Source organism: Pholcus phalangioides, unplaced genomic scaffold (genome assembly GCF_987345545.1).
Source record: "Pholcus phalangioides strain wild (caught in Gottingen) unplaced genomic scaffold, Ppha-v1.0 ptg000018l_1, whole genome shotgun sequence".
In the NCBI taxonomy this organism is placed as follows: Eukaryota; Metazoa; Arthropoda; class Arachnida; order Araneae; family Pholcidae; genus Pholcus; species Pholcus phalangioides.
In genome coordinates this window covers 6675122-6687328 of record NW_028301611.1, presented here as the reverse complement: position 1 = coordinate 6687328, position 12207 = coordinate 6675122, and the positions used below count along the sequence as shown (strand labels likewise).

General features: G+C 38.0%; 1 protein-coding gene across 1 annotated transcript in view; it reads right to left on the bottom strand.

The window, feature by feature from the left end:
- Nucleotides 1–12207, bottom strand: part of LOC149071628 (zinc finger protein basonuclin-2-like) — a 210065-nt gene that overhangs the window by 18634 nt on the left and 179224 nt on the right. The gene's annotated exons all lie outside the window — the stretch shown is intronic.

Here is a 12207-nt window from a genome sequence, read left to right as displayed (position 1 = left end):
TAACGATGTCTTTTTTATTTATTTATTTTTACCTAACAATGGGTTTTCAAGAAGCTGGCTCAAAATAGTTTTTGATTAGGCTGGTTAGTAAAGTTTTCTGATGATTCAAGTTAAATTTTACTTATGCCCTTACAAATGCAACCAAGAATTCTTTTATTCAAGATTCCAGTTCAAAATTTTCAAGATGCAGGATAAAAATAGTTTCTTGTAGATGCAAAACTAACGCTAAAATAACGCTTTTAAATAATGGTTTTTTTTAAAAATGTATGACAATTAGAACGTTAGGAAACAATTCCCGGCCAACAACAATATCTGAAACAACTCGTCTTTGAAAAAATCTATCGAAAAGTTTTGAACACAATTGTTCCATAAAATATCTAACGATGTAATAGAATTTTGATATTCAACGCAAAATACAACAATATCATCCCTCTGGTATCCATCATTTGCTATCACAAACAACAATCAAAATCACATCCGATAAAAATTCCAAAATTATCGATTTAATCTTTAGTAGTTTTTCTCAATGCATGATTATGTATCTAGCAACCACTTTGCTAGTGGTTACTAGATAATCGATTGAGAATTTTTATTTTATTATTTTATTAATTTATTTATTATTTTATTAATTTATTTATTATTTTATTAATTTATTTATTATTTTATTAATTTATTTATTATTTTATTAATTTATTTATTATTTTATTAATTTATTTATTATTTTATTAATTTATTTATTATTTTATTAATTTATTTATTATTTTATTAATTTATTTATTATTTTATTAATTAATTTATTATTTATTATTATATTATTCATTTTTACCGGTTATTACCTAATTAGTAACCTCTTCGCTTCAGAGGTACACATGTGTACCTCCATTTTTTTCCGGTTTTAAATAGTTTTAAGGGTTTTTTTTCAAGTTAAGACTTGAGGTATGCGTAATGGTACCTAACTCAAATGATCCTAGCAAAGATATCAACCCAAATTAAATAATTAATTAATTAAGAAGCATTTTCTTTCTTTTTAAAGGGCATTTTGACATACAATAAACATATATCGATCTTCTTTTTTTTTTTCAACAGTCAGTTTTGTCTCAGGTTTGAAGAGGATAATCAACACCTATTGTTTCAAACTCTAAGAGTTTAAAACAATTTTTATCAACCAATTCATAACAATCAATCACTTCAGAACAATAATAACTTCCCACAACAACAACAACAAAAAAATTCCTATGGGCACACTTCATCGTTTATAACTGATTCAAACGCGCGCTTCTATTGTTCAAAAAAACCAAAAAAAAAACACTCAGACACGAGTACAGATAGTGTTTAAAAACTATCAATAAAAACGAAACTAGAAACTATTTTGTAAAAATCTCGATCGACAAGATTAGAGGAAAGCTTATGTTTCAAACAGAAACGATCGCACGCGCCTCGGACGGAACGATCCGCCAGAAAAAAAACAATCCTATACGAAAAACGATCCGTCTCTACCCTCGAGAGGATTAAAAAAAACAAAAAAAAAAACCAGAGAGCATTTCGTATTCCAGTCACAACTTTTCCCAAGTTTCAGATCAGCTCCTTTTAGCCCTGTGATACAGTTAGCACGTGATCAGTGATGGGCAAAGGGACTATAAGCACACACACACACACACACAACGCACAAATGGATACATACATTACGTAATAAATAAATAGCAAAAAAAGACAAAAAGTGAAGAGAACTTTAGCATCGTCGAAGCTGTCTCTATTTTGGCTTGGAGAACACTTGAAAAATGACCACTCGAGCGGTTGCATCATTTTTCAAAAAAGGCAGCTCCTATTTTCGTTCTTGTTGTTATTATTCCGATGGCCAACAGGCCAACTAGCAATGGATTATCAAGATCGCGGTCAATTCGATCGCACAAAAGACAGTAGTGGAGAGAGAAGAGCCCCGACCAGGCAATAAAGCGCTCTATCTCTCTTAAAGGGCTGACAAATTTATCGCGGCTGGTGGCTTCGGACGATGAATGCCATGAATCATGGAAATACGTATAATGCGATTTTTTTCCCCCTCTCTTTTACTGCTTCCAATATCGTTTATTATATATATATATTTTTTCCCATACCTGGAGCCTGTAGCTTTGGTGGTTACAGTGGTTGACACTTACGATTCGGTATGGAGTAAAGTAACGCCACACCCTGTGTGAGGATCAGCACTAATGTTTTTCGCCACCTTTCGGAAAAGCGATGAGTTTTCTAGGGAAGGCATACGAGATTTTAATATGACTTGGATTTTAATTATATACAACAAAATTTAAAAAAAAAAGTGTTCAAATGTTAAATTTTGCTAGCAGTGCTTAGATTCTATGACATTTCAAACACTTTTATAAGAAACAGGGATTCTTTGAACATCGCGCAAAAATTTAAGAAATTTCAAAGGTTGCTTCAAAAAGACGATATTTCTGACTTCTCCCCAAAATAACATTTCTGATATTGTTTCAAACCAAGACAGCGTCGGTTCAAAACATTGTTTCAAGACAAGACAACGTCATTTCAAACATTGCTTCAACGCAACGTCATTTCAAACATTGCTTCAACGCAACGTCGTTACAAACATTGCTTCAAGACTGTGTCGTTTCAAACATTTTGCTTCAAGACTGTGTCGTTTCAAACATTTTGCTTCAAGACTGTGTCGTTTCAAACATTTTGCTTCAAGACTGTGTCGTTTCAAACATTTTGCTTCAAGACTGTGTCGTTTCAAACATTCTGCTTCAAGACTGTGTCGTTTCAAACATTTTGCTTCAAGACAACGTATTGTGAAACAACATTCCAAAAAACGGCATTTCAACCATTGCACCAAAACAACGGCATTTCAACCACTGCACCAAAACAACGGCATATTTGATGTTGCATCGAGACGACGACGTGCCAAACATTATTTCAAGACAATGACGTTTGAAACACTATTCAACTAAAAAAACAAAACATCAAAACTTTGCTCTTACAGAAATTCAAAGCATTGCTTCAAAAAAGAAAAAAAAAACACGTTGGATTTTAATTTTTATAGCAAAGCCTTGCTCTTAGGGAAAAAAGTATTGAAAGCGTTCCCCTAAAAAGACAAAAACTCAAAAGTTATCCCAAAAAAATACCAAATCGAAATCACTGTTCCAACCAAAAAGAAAACTGAAATTGAAAGCCTTGCTCCCCATAAAAGAGGAAAGTTTAAACGTGACTCCAAAATTAACAGCATTGTTTTACAAACGAATGTAATTTGAAGCTTTGCTCCAAAAAGGACAAAAATTTAAAGCATCGCTCCAAACAGAAAACAACAAAAATTCAAACACTGCTCTAAAATTAGCCGAAAAATTCAAACATTCCAAAAAATACCGAAATTCAGACATTTGCTCAAGAAAGAACAAAAATTCAAATATTACTCAAAAAACAATAGTATTTGAAGCACTGTTCAGAAAGCAACGAAATTCTCATGCAGAGCAAAGAATTAAGACTTCACTTTAGTGCTTATGGGCACTAATTTCCTGATGTCTGGCACAGACCGTGCCTCGCATTCATAAAAATTCTAAAGACTTATCCGTACTTTATTTGTTTATGCAATATTATTGATCGAGGTCTTTACAAGAGGGAGCACCATCAAGCTGCAATATCGTAAAAATGCTCATTTTGTTCCGGCTCAGTTGGAATATTCACACCGAGTATTTTCCACATTTACAGTTTTTCCCAATTAATAACATTCCTTAGAATGAAGTAACTGGAACATTATTAGAAATTAGTTAACCACACACCACAGACATTACTTATTAATATATCAGTGACGTTGATTCTATACCCCACTATCCATTAAGATAATAGCCATTACATACCACCTTTTCACAATACTCCCGTATTAATTACATCCAAAAAAGCCGGTTTAAAATTAGTAACATCCATATTTATCAACCGTGAACGACACAATTCCATCCATAACACGCACACACGCGCACAGTCCAACTAAAATTAAACCGTTCTTTTCCAACGGCGACTGTCACCCGTAAAGACTATCATTACAACTAGTAGCCGCAGACATTTTTACCAAATTAAGGTCTACAATAGATAAGGGAGGTAAAAAAAAAAATCGTAATAAATCGCCAACATTGGTAATAACATTTGTCTTGAAGAGATAGATATATATATATGTAAGAAGAGGAAAAATAGAAATGTGGCTTTGCTCTATCTTATTCTACTCCCCGATGCAGTGATTGATGATATCGAAAGTCTTTTTAAAAGGTTCAATTACTTCATAAGAGGGCGTAGCCATTCCGTAGATCGACTTATCGAGCTATCTATTAATGTCCTGGCAACCATTGAATAAGAAAAGGCTATATATATAGAGAGAGAGCTAATACATATATAAAAGAAAAAAACCAAATCCAAGAAACTTACTCTCGTAGGTGTGTGTGTTCATTGGTTTCAGTCCAATTGGGAAATATTTTTACTATTTGTATATACATTTGTTTTGTTTTTTTTTTTCAAAAAAACCTCATAGTAGACCTTATCAAGATGTCATCCTTGCTGATAGACTTTGAAGTAATAGATGTTTAGTTAGTTAATGGTTCTATTTGACCAACCTACCCATACTAGTCCGTTTACTCGAATGTGTTGCGTTTGTTTAATAACCTGTTAATCGTTTGTTATTTTTATTTTTTTGACGATTCCACGATGATGTCGATAACCCTATGTAAAGGTGGTTGCTTTTTTTTTCGTATTTTCTTTTACTGTTCTGTGTGTTTGTTAACACGTGGATTGTTTTTTGGTTTTTTTTGGTTGGCAACTCAATTTCGGACGATGGAGAGGTTTTTTTTTCCGTGAGGGGGATTCCGTTGATTAATGGGGATGGAACGTGTGCTTTTTTTTTTATGCGAGTGGGATTCGAGAGGGAGGTTACGAGATGGAAAATGTTGGAGAATCGGATGTAAATAAGGGTTGCGCAACCTCCGGGGGAACCAAATGCGGCCCGCCGAGAGGGTGTTTAATCCCGCCTGCGAAAGATATTCCGGTAGAAAAGTACGAGTCGTAAAATGTTGATCACATTTTCTTCATAAAAATACGGAAAATCGAGATCAATACGCGACATTGCCAATTTTAGTCAAAATAATTTTTTGATGGTGATAAGTTTTTCAGTTATGACAAAAGAAATTGCCAAATTTAGTAATAAAAGTAAAGTTGCAAATTATAGCGAAAAAAATAATTTAAAAAATAATCAAAGGTATGTGAAATTGCAAATTATAGAAATTGCCAAAGAAATAGTCAAAAGTATAAATGACAATCGAACCGAAAAAAATTATAAAAACTAAAAAGGCTAACCATTGGAAGTCGCAAGAAAGCCTGTAAAATTGTTTTGACAGATATGCGAGATGAATGCATTTACCATTTACACTACTATAATCAATTATAATTGGAGCCATAATTATCATAGCATAGTTTATAACGTGACTCATAAAGTAACCTCAATCATTGGTTTCAATAAAGAATAAAAATTCAAGCAAGCTCCCACTGAAAAAATACGAGACATTTTATAATCGAGACAACCAAAATTACTAGAATATTCCGTAAAATACGGGTCATATGGTCACTATATGTACCATTTTCTTGCCCTCAAGCGGCAGAAATGCGGACTGAAAGAGCTCCCGCCCCACTCTTAGACAAAATATATATTCCCGAGATGCTTAGGACGGGGGGGGGGGGGGGGGGAAGGGTCTTCGACGTTATTAAATTTCCTATTTGTTGAAAAAGTGGCAAAAGCCCAACAGGAATAAAATCAATAAATTATAAAAAAATATATATATGGTTATTACACATAATAACCGGTTATTATGCATAGTTGCCAAGAATTTTGGTAAGTTTGATAAATTTCCAAAACATTTTTATATATCGCTTTCACCGGTGATTATGCATAGTACCCAAGCGCCTGTGGTAAATTTGATAAATTCCCCTACATTAATCACTTTTACTGTCGATTATGTATAATACCCAAGCGTCGCATTATTGGTAAACATGATAAATCATCAAGGAAATAGATATTTTGTGGATTTTTATGCCGAGGTGAGCTCGGAAAGAAAAGCCAGCTGGTCTCCACCGGGACTAGCACAAATGCCCTTTTGTAAACAGGGCAAGCATGCTACTATCTACACCACTGGAGACACGGCCCCACCTTCTTTATTTCAAGCACTGTGGCGTGAGGCGCTGAAGTAGAGGGATTAGTAGGCTCTCTTAATTTCAGCAAACGGGCCCTCTCGTTATACCGTAGTATATCATATAGGCTATACTGTACACGACAGTTCATACATGTATTGTATCATTATAAGATCGTAAATAAAGTAATGTTAACAAGTAAATGTTAATGTTATAAGTAAAGTTTGTAATTACATCTGGATCCGACTATATTCAATCACACAATTTAGGCTCATTTGGAACTATTTTCATACTTATCAAATTTACCAATCACACTGGGCAGGGTATTATGCATAATCACAGATAAAATCCATAAATTTCAAGTACTTATCAAATTTTCCGACGAAACTTGGTTGTTATGCATAATCACCGGTAAAAGTGATTGATAAATTTATCACACTTTTTTTTTTACCAAGACGATTGGAAAGTATGCACAATAACCAATTTATCACATTTACCATAACATACAGTCGAGCCCGCTTATAACGTTCCCACTTACGTGTTCCCTCTTAGTACGACTTATTCGTGCTCTTAACTCTAACAAATGCTCATTAAGATTTTCCGTTTAAAGCGTTTCCTCTCTTGCAACGTTTTTTGAAAAATGTTATAAGTGGGATCCACTGCATATCAAAAAAACTTGGATCGAAACTGGCAATATCTGTATGCGCACTTTGAAACACCACGCTAGCGCATTCGCCATCTTTGAGCAAAAATGCGACGTCAATACTATCATTGTTGCCAAATCGCTATTCCCTGTCCTGCTTTGTTTTTTAACGAGGAGCTACAAAACTTCTCTTTGCTCAAAGATGGACGGCAACGAGTCCGCTCTCATTTATAGCTGCCCACCTACGAGTATGACCATCTTTCAAGACCTATTATAGGAGCCTAAATAAAAAATATACCTATAATACAACTCTCACATGACGAGTGACGGACAATGTGTGATCAAGACTCACTATCTCCACATCCAAACTCTTTTTCGAGACGATCACTGAAACACAGAGCAGGACTTAGGCAGGTGCGAAGGGTGCAGCCGCACCGGGCTGCTAAAAAAGAAAAAAACCCAATTTTGATTACTTTGAGTTACATTTTGATTTCTTAATAAAGTAATATCGAACTTCTGTCTAGGACAGGTAACTCACAGATCTGAGAGGTTTCGACAAAACCCCAAGCCAGGCCGTTATCTCATAAGTTCAGGCCCTGGGCGAACATGAGTTTTTGGAGCCCCTTGTAAATTGTGTTTTCAGAGGCAGAAGCGTCAGTAGGGTCCCGTGCCTATAATGCAAAAAGCAGATAATTTCGGGGGCCCTGGGCACGTGTTCGTTTGTCTACGTGTGAAACAGGCCCTGCTCAAGCTCAGAGTGCACGTGGGTTTGATGTCACGGGCGCTGGACCGGAAAGAGTGCTTAGGTTCTCATCTTAACGACGTATCTAAAACTACATTGGGAAGAGGGTGGTAGCAATGAAAATCGTTCCGGGGTTCCCGGGCTGGAGTCCTGTAAGCCCAACTCTTTTGGGGGGGGGCATGATTATAGAGTGTAGGGGTTATTCAAATGCCCGGGGGTACACTTACAACTTTCATAGTTTTGCGATGAGCCAAATTTATATAGCCAGGTGGTTTTTTTAGTCATAAATATAGTACGTAATAAGTTTGATAGTTTCGGGTGCTAATGTTAACCTGGCTTGCATCAGGGTGCCGAGGACACTGGAGATCAGGAAAAGTCATTTTAGAGGGCCGCAATGCTGTTTATGCATCGGGCCGCAAAATATTCAAGCCCGTCCCTGCAGAAACATCCAATCCGCCATTTTTTGTTCTTGACATCTATAAATCAATCTAAGAGAACAAATTATTCATTCCTCTAATATGCATTTTTCTGAACCGATGATTATCATCTCAAACCCGTTCCAACACAGAAGAGAAAACAAACCCACGGTTATGATTTAAAAGCTTCCTCAGCGAATCCGTAAAAACCCTCATGTACGTATATATACATCAAAAGACCAGCGGACAGTTTGTATATAACGTAATGCGATTTGGGGCATTTCGGGGTCAACATCAAACTTGCAATCAACACCCCTTTCCATACAATATAGGAAAAGACAGAGAGAGGAGAAAATGGTAAATATACGCTCGCGTTCACATACATTTGCTCCTCTCTTCAAACCCCAGGGGTAAAAAGAATCCTGCTGAGAACGGATAATAAGTTGAGAAAAGAGAGAGAGATAGACCGCTTCTGCTGGTTACACATACACAGAGGCAAGAAAGAAAGAAAAAAAATCATCATCACAATTTAGGGCAAACTGAATACGGACAGACGGACCGGCCTTCTACCATGTGGGACACTAGGTTCATTAAAGGCAAACTTGGGGTTGCTGCTGAATAAGTCCGATGATTGGGGTCTTTTACTGTACGGCCAGGAGTCGGTGAGAGAGGAGAGACAAAAACAAAACAAAGAAAAAGGCAATATACGGCATTTTCTTTTATACGCTCTTTTCAACACCCTCACAATGTTGACCCCGGGGCATATGTTCAGTCACGGAATGACCAAAGGTGTCAAAAAGCTCTAACTACTGGATCACGGAGAGAGAGAGGAAAACCCTTTTTCTCGTGCATTCATTATCTTCGGAGTTGGAGGAAAAAGGGGTTTTTTTTGCATGACTTCGAATGAATACAAACTAGATAAATCAAAATATACGAGGTAATAGGCATGATCGTGTCGTCGCAGGCGCAACACATAGAACGATCATGTGAATAATGAACATGTTATTTTATACTCGATGGGGGTTTTGACCCCAATGGCGTCGAAATGAAAGCGAGATCAAAAATCTGGTGTAACAATGATTTTTTTTCCCCCCCCAACAAGGTTCATGAACATTGCCAATAATCATCGAATGTACCTATTAGCATGTTGTCGCAGGCACAAACACGGTCATGTGAATAATGAACATCTTCAATGGATTTTTCCAATGCAGGGAAGTGAAATCGATGTGAATATGGTTTTTTCAACGACAAATCGTCATCAACAATGCTAATAATTGCCTGTATATAGGCAGGGCCGTCTTAAGAGCATCATGAACCCCCCCCCCCCCCCGCTTCCCGGGCCAAGCGATTTTTCTGAGGCCCCACCTGGAAAATTCTCGAAAATTTCAACTAACTCTCGTTTTTCTGAAGCCCGCTCTTCTCTCGAGGTGCCCGGGTGGACCCCATGCGTTAAGACGGCACTGTATATAGGAGATAATAGGCATGATTGTGTCACATAGAACGATCATGTGTATAATTAACACGATATTGCATCCTCGATGGATTTTCCAATGCATGGAAATGAAAGTGAGATAAAAAATTTTGTATAACAATGGTTTTTTATATGACCCAACACCAGGTGGGATAATATAGGTGTTTTTAAGGCATAACTTAGGGTTGCCCCGCTGAATAATTTCGATGACTGGGGTCTCTACTGTACGGCTGTCAGTGAGAAAGACAAAAAAGAAAAGGCAATATACGGAATTTTCTTTATACGCACTTTTCAACACCTTCACAATGTTGACCTGGGGGCATGGTCCCCCCACATCCTGGAGTAGGGCCCCTAGGCTGGGATCTTTTGCGGGCCTCTCGACCAGACTTTCACGGGCCCCTTTATGATGAATTTATAGCGTGGAAAAGCAAAAAAATTGTGAAAATTGTCCCGCGCCCCAAGGCTGGAGCCTTGTCAGCCCTCCCCTTGTGTGGGGCCATGTCCAGTCACGGAATGACCAATGGTGCCAAAACCTTTTTACCATGCATTCATTATCTTCAAGTTTAGGGGAAGAAGTATTTTGTGCATGAATTTTGAATGAATACAAACTAGATAAATCAAAATATACGAGATAATAGACATGATTGTGTCGTCGCAAACACAACAGAAAGCAAAGAATGGTCATCATGTGCAATCATCATTAGCATCAAGAATGCTAATAAGCGTTGTTTAGTATTTGGTTATGCCAGCGTTTCTCGGCATTTTTGACCACGGAGAACTCTTGCAATAATACTAATTTCCAAAGCAGCTTCTAAATCAAACTCAGAGGTCTTAAATCTTTCTCTAGTTGCGAGCACTACCAGTATCCATCATCAAAAGAAGATCACCTTTACGGCAAGTTAGACATACGTATGCCTGAAATCAACGTGATTTCAATCTTTTAATGCAATTCGTACAAGGTGTTTTAATTGGGACGTTGACCTAGTGCTCACGAGCACGAAATCGGGCAAGATCAATGAGGACTCTGGGTGTTTCAAAAAGCACCACGGTGCTCGCAAGCAACGGATTGAAGATGCCTGTTCTAAATTTTAAACCCTCTAATTTTTTGCCTCCCATTCATGCTATTCCCCCCACCCATCTTTGCTAATATTTCTCACATAAAGTCCTGGATACACCCACGGCTGGGACCCCCACTAGGTTACATCATTGACAAGACCATTTAAATAGCAAATTTGGCTCTTGGACAAATTTGACATTCATGGCATCATTATCCAAGAGCAGGGCCGTAACTAGGGTTTTTGCCACCGTGCAAACATTATTTTGCTACCCCCCCCCCCCACAACTTTAAAAGATAATTTTATAAGGATGTGCTTTGTTTCCACCTAAAATTGTCGCTGCCCGGGGCAGTTGCCCCCCCCCCCCTCATAGTTACGATCCTACCCAAGAGTACCCAGAGGCATCCGGCTGATTTCTGAGGATCGGCCTTGACGGTAACGATCCCTCCTACCCAGCACTAAAGGCTCGGTGAAAACGCATCTCTGCACTCTTGAGCTAAGTAATGTTTTACTTCAAATGTGTGTCGGAGCTGGGAAAATGCTCAAAACGGGCGAATAAAACTGTCGGGCAACAATGGTTTTAGGGCCTCAGCAATGGCTTTCGGAATGTTTACTCTTTTTGGTTACCGTGGTTCCTTACCAATGCATTTCGGACACGTATGTGCGCTTGTCACATCGTTAGTGCTGCCGGAGAGAGCCCGGGCAGAACCGGGTATCAAAAAACCGAGTCATAGTTTTAAATCTAATGTAGGCTATATCATGAGACCCTCTCATGTGCCCTTGGTGACTAATAAGCCCCCCCCCCCCCCAACCCTGCACAGATCCATAAAAAAACAATTTGAAAAAAAGTTCTTCAAGCAGATAAACCATTGCCGAAAGATATTTTTTGGCAATTTTGGACATTTATGAAACACTGGTCAAATTTCAGTATAGCCTATCGTTAATGTCTATTGTTGACACGTTTCGCACAGGCAAAAAGTCTATTTTAGCATAACATTGACTGTGTTTTTTTGGACAACTATGAATCCGTCCGAGGAAACATAAGGTCATAAAACTGACTTTTACCATGACTCTATACCAGATGTCTTCCATTCGTTCGAAACCGGATGGCTATTATCACAGGCCCACACTAGTAATGATGGCCAGTAACGACAGAGAGAGAGAGAGAGGATCATTTTATTGACAACAACCTGGTCATTGGAAGAAGCCACAATTCGGCAAACGGCAACATCTTCAAAAGACCCTTTTACACAACCGCAAGAAAACGAAACACCCCTCCCCATAAAAACTATACGATTTCAAATATGAGAACAAGACAGGGTATTGTTCCAACGGGGTCCCTCGTTTTCTCGCCCATGTGCCGTTTACCAATCACACTCGAAATCCCTCTATTCCCCCCCCCCACCATGTCCGCCAGGTCCTTTAACAGCAGGGGGACCCGTGAAGAACTCCGCGGGGTTCCCCTGCAGCTTCAGAACCCAAATTACAGGTAAGGAGACAACATTGAACCAAAAAAAAAAAAAGGTTTTTTTTTAAGAGAACTAGAAGAGGTCAAAGCTCACTTAAAAAGAAAAAGGTTCTTATATAGAACCCCCTTGCATACAATCGACCCACTGAAAACAAGGGGATTGGGGGGGGGGACGAGGGGGGGGGGGCTCCCAACCTCTCACCGTTTGGACCGAAGAGACCCAAATTGGGTGTTTTAAAAA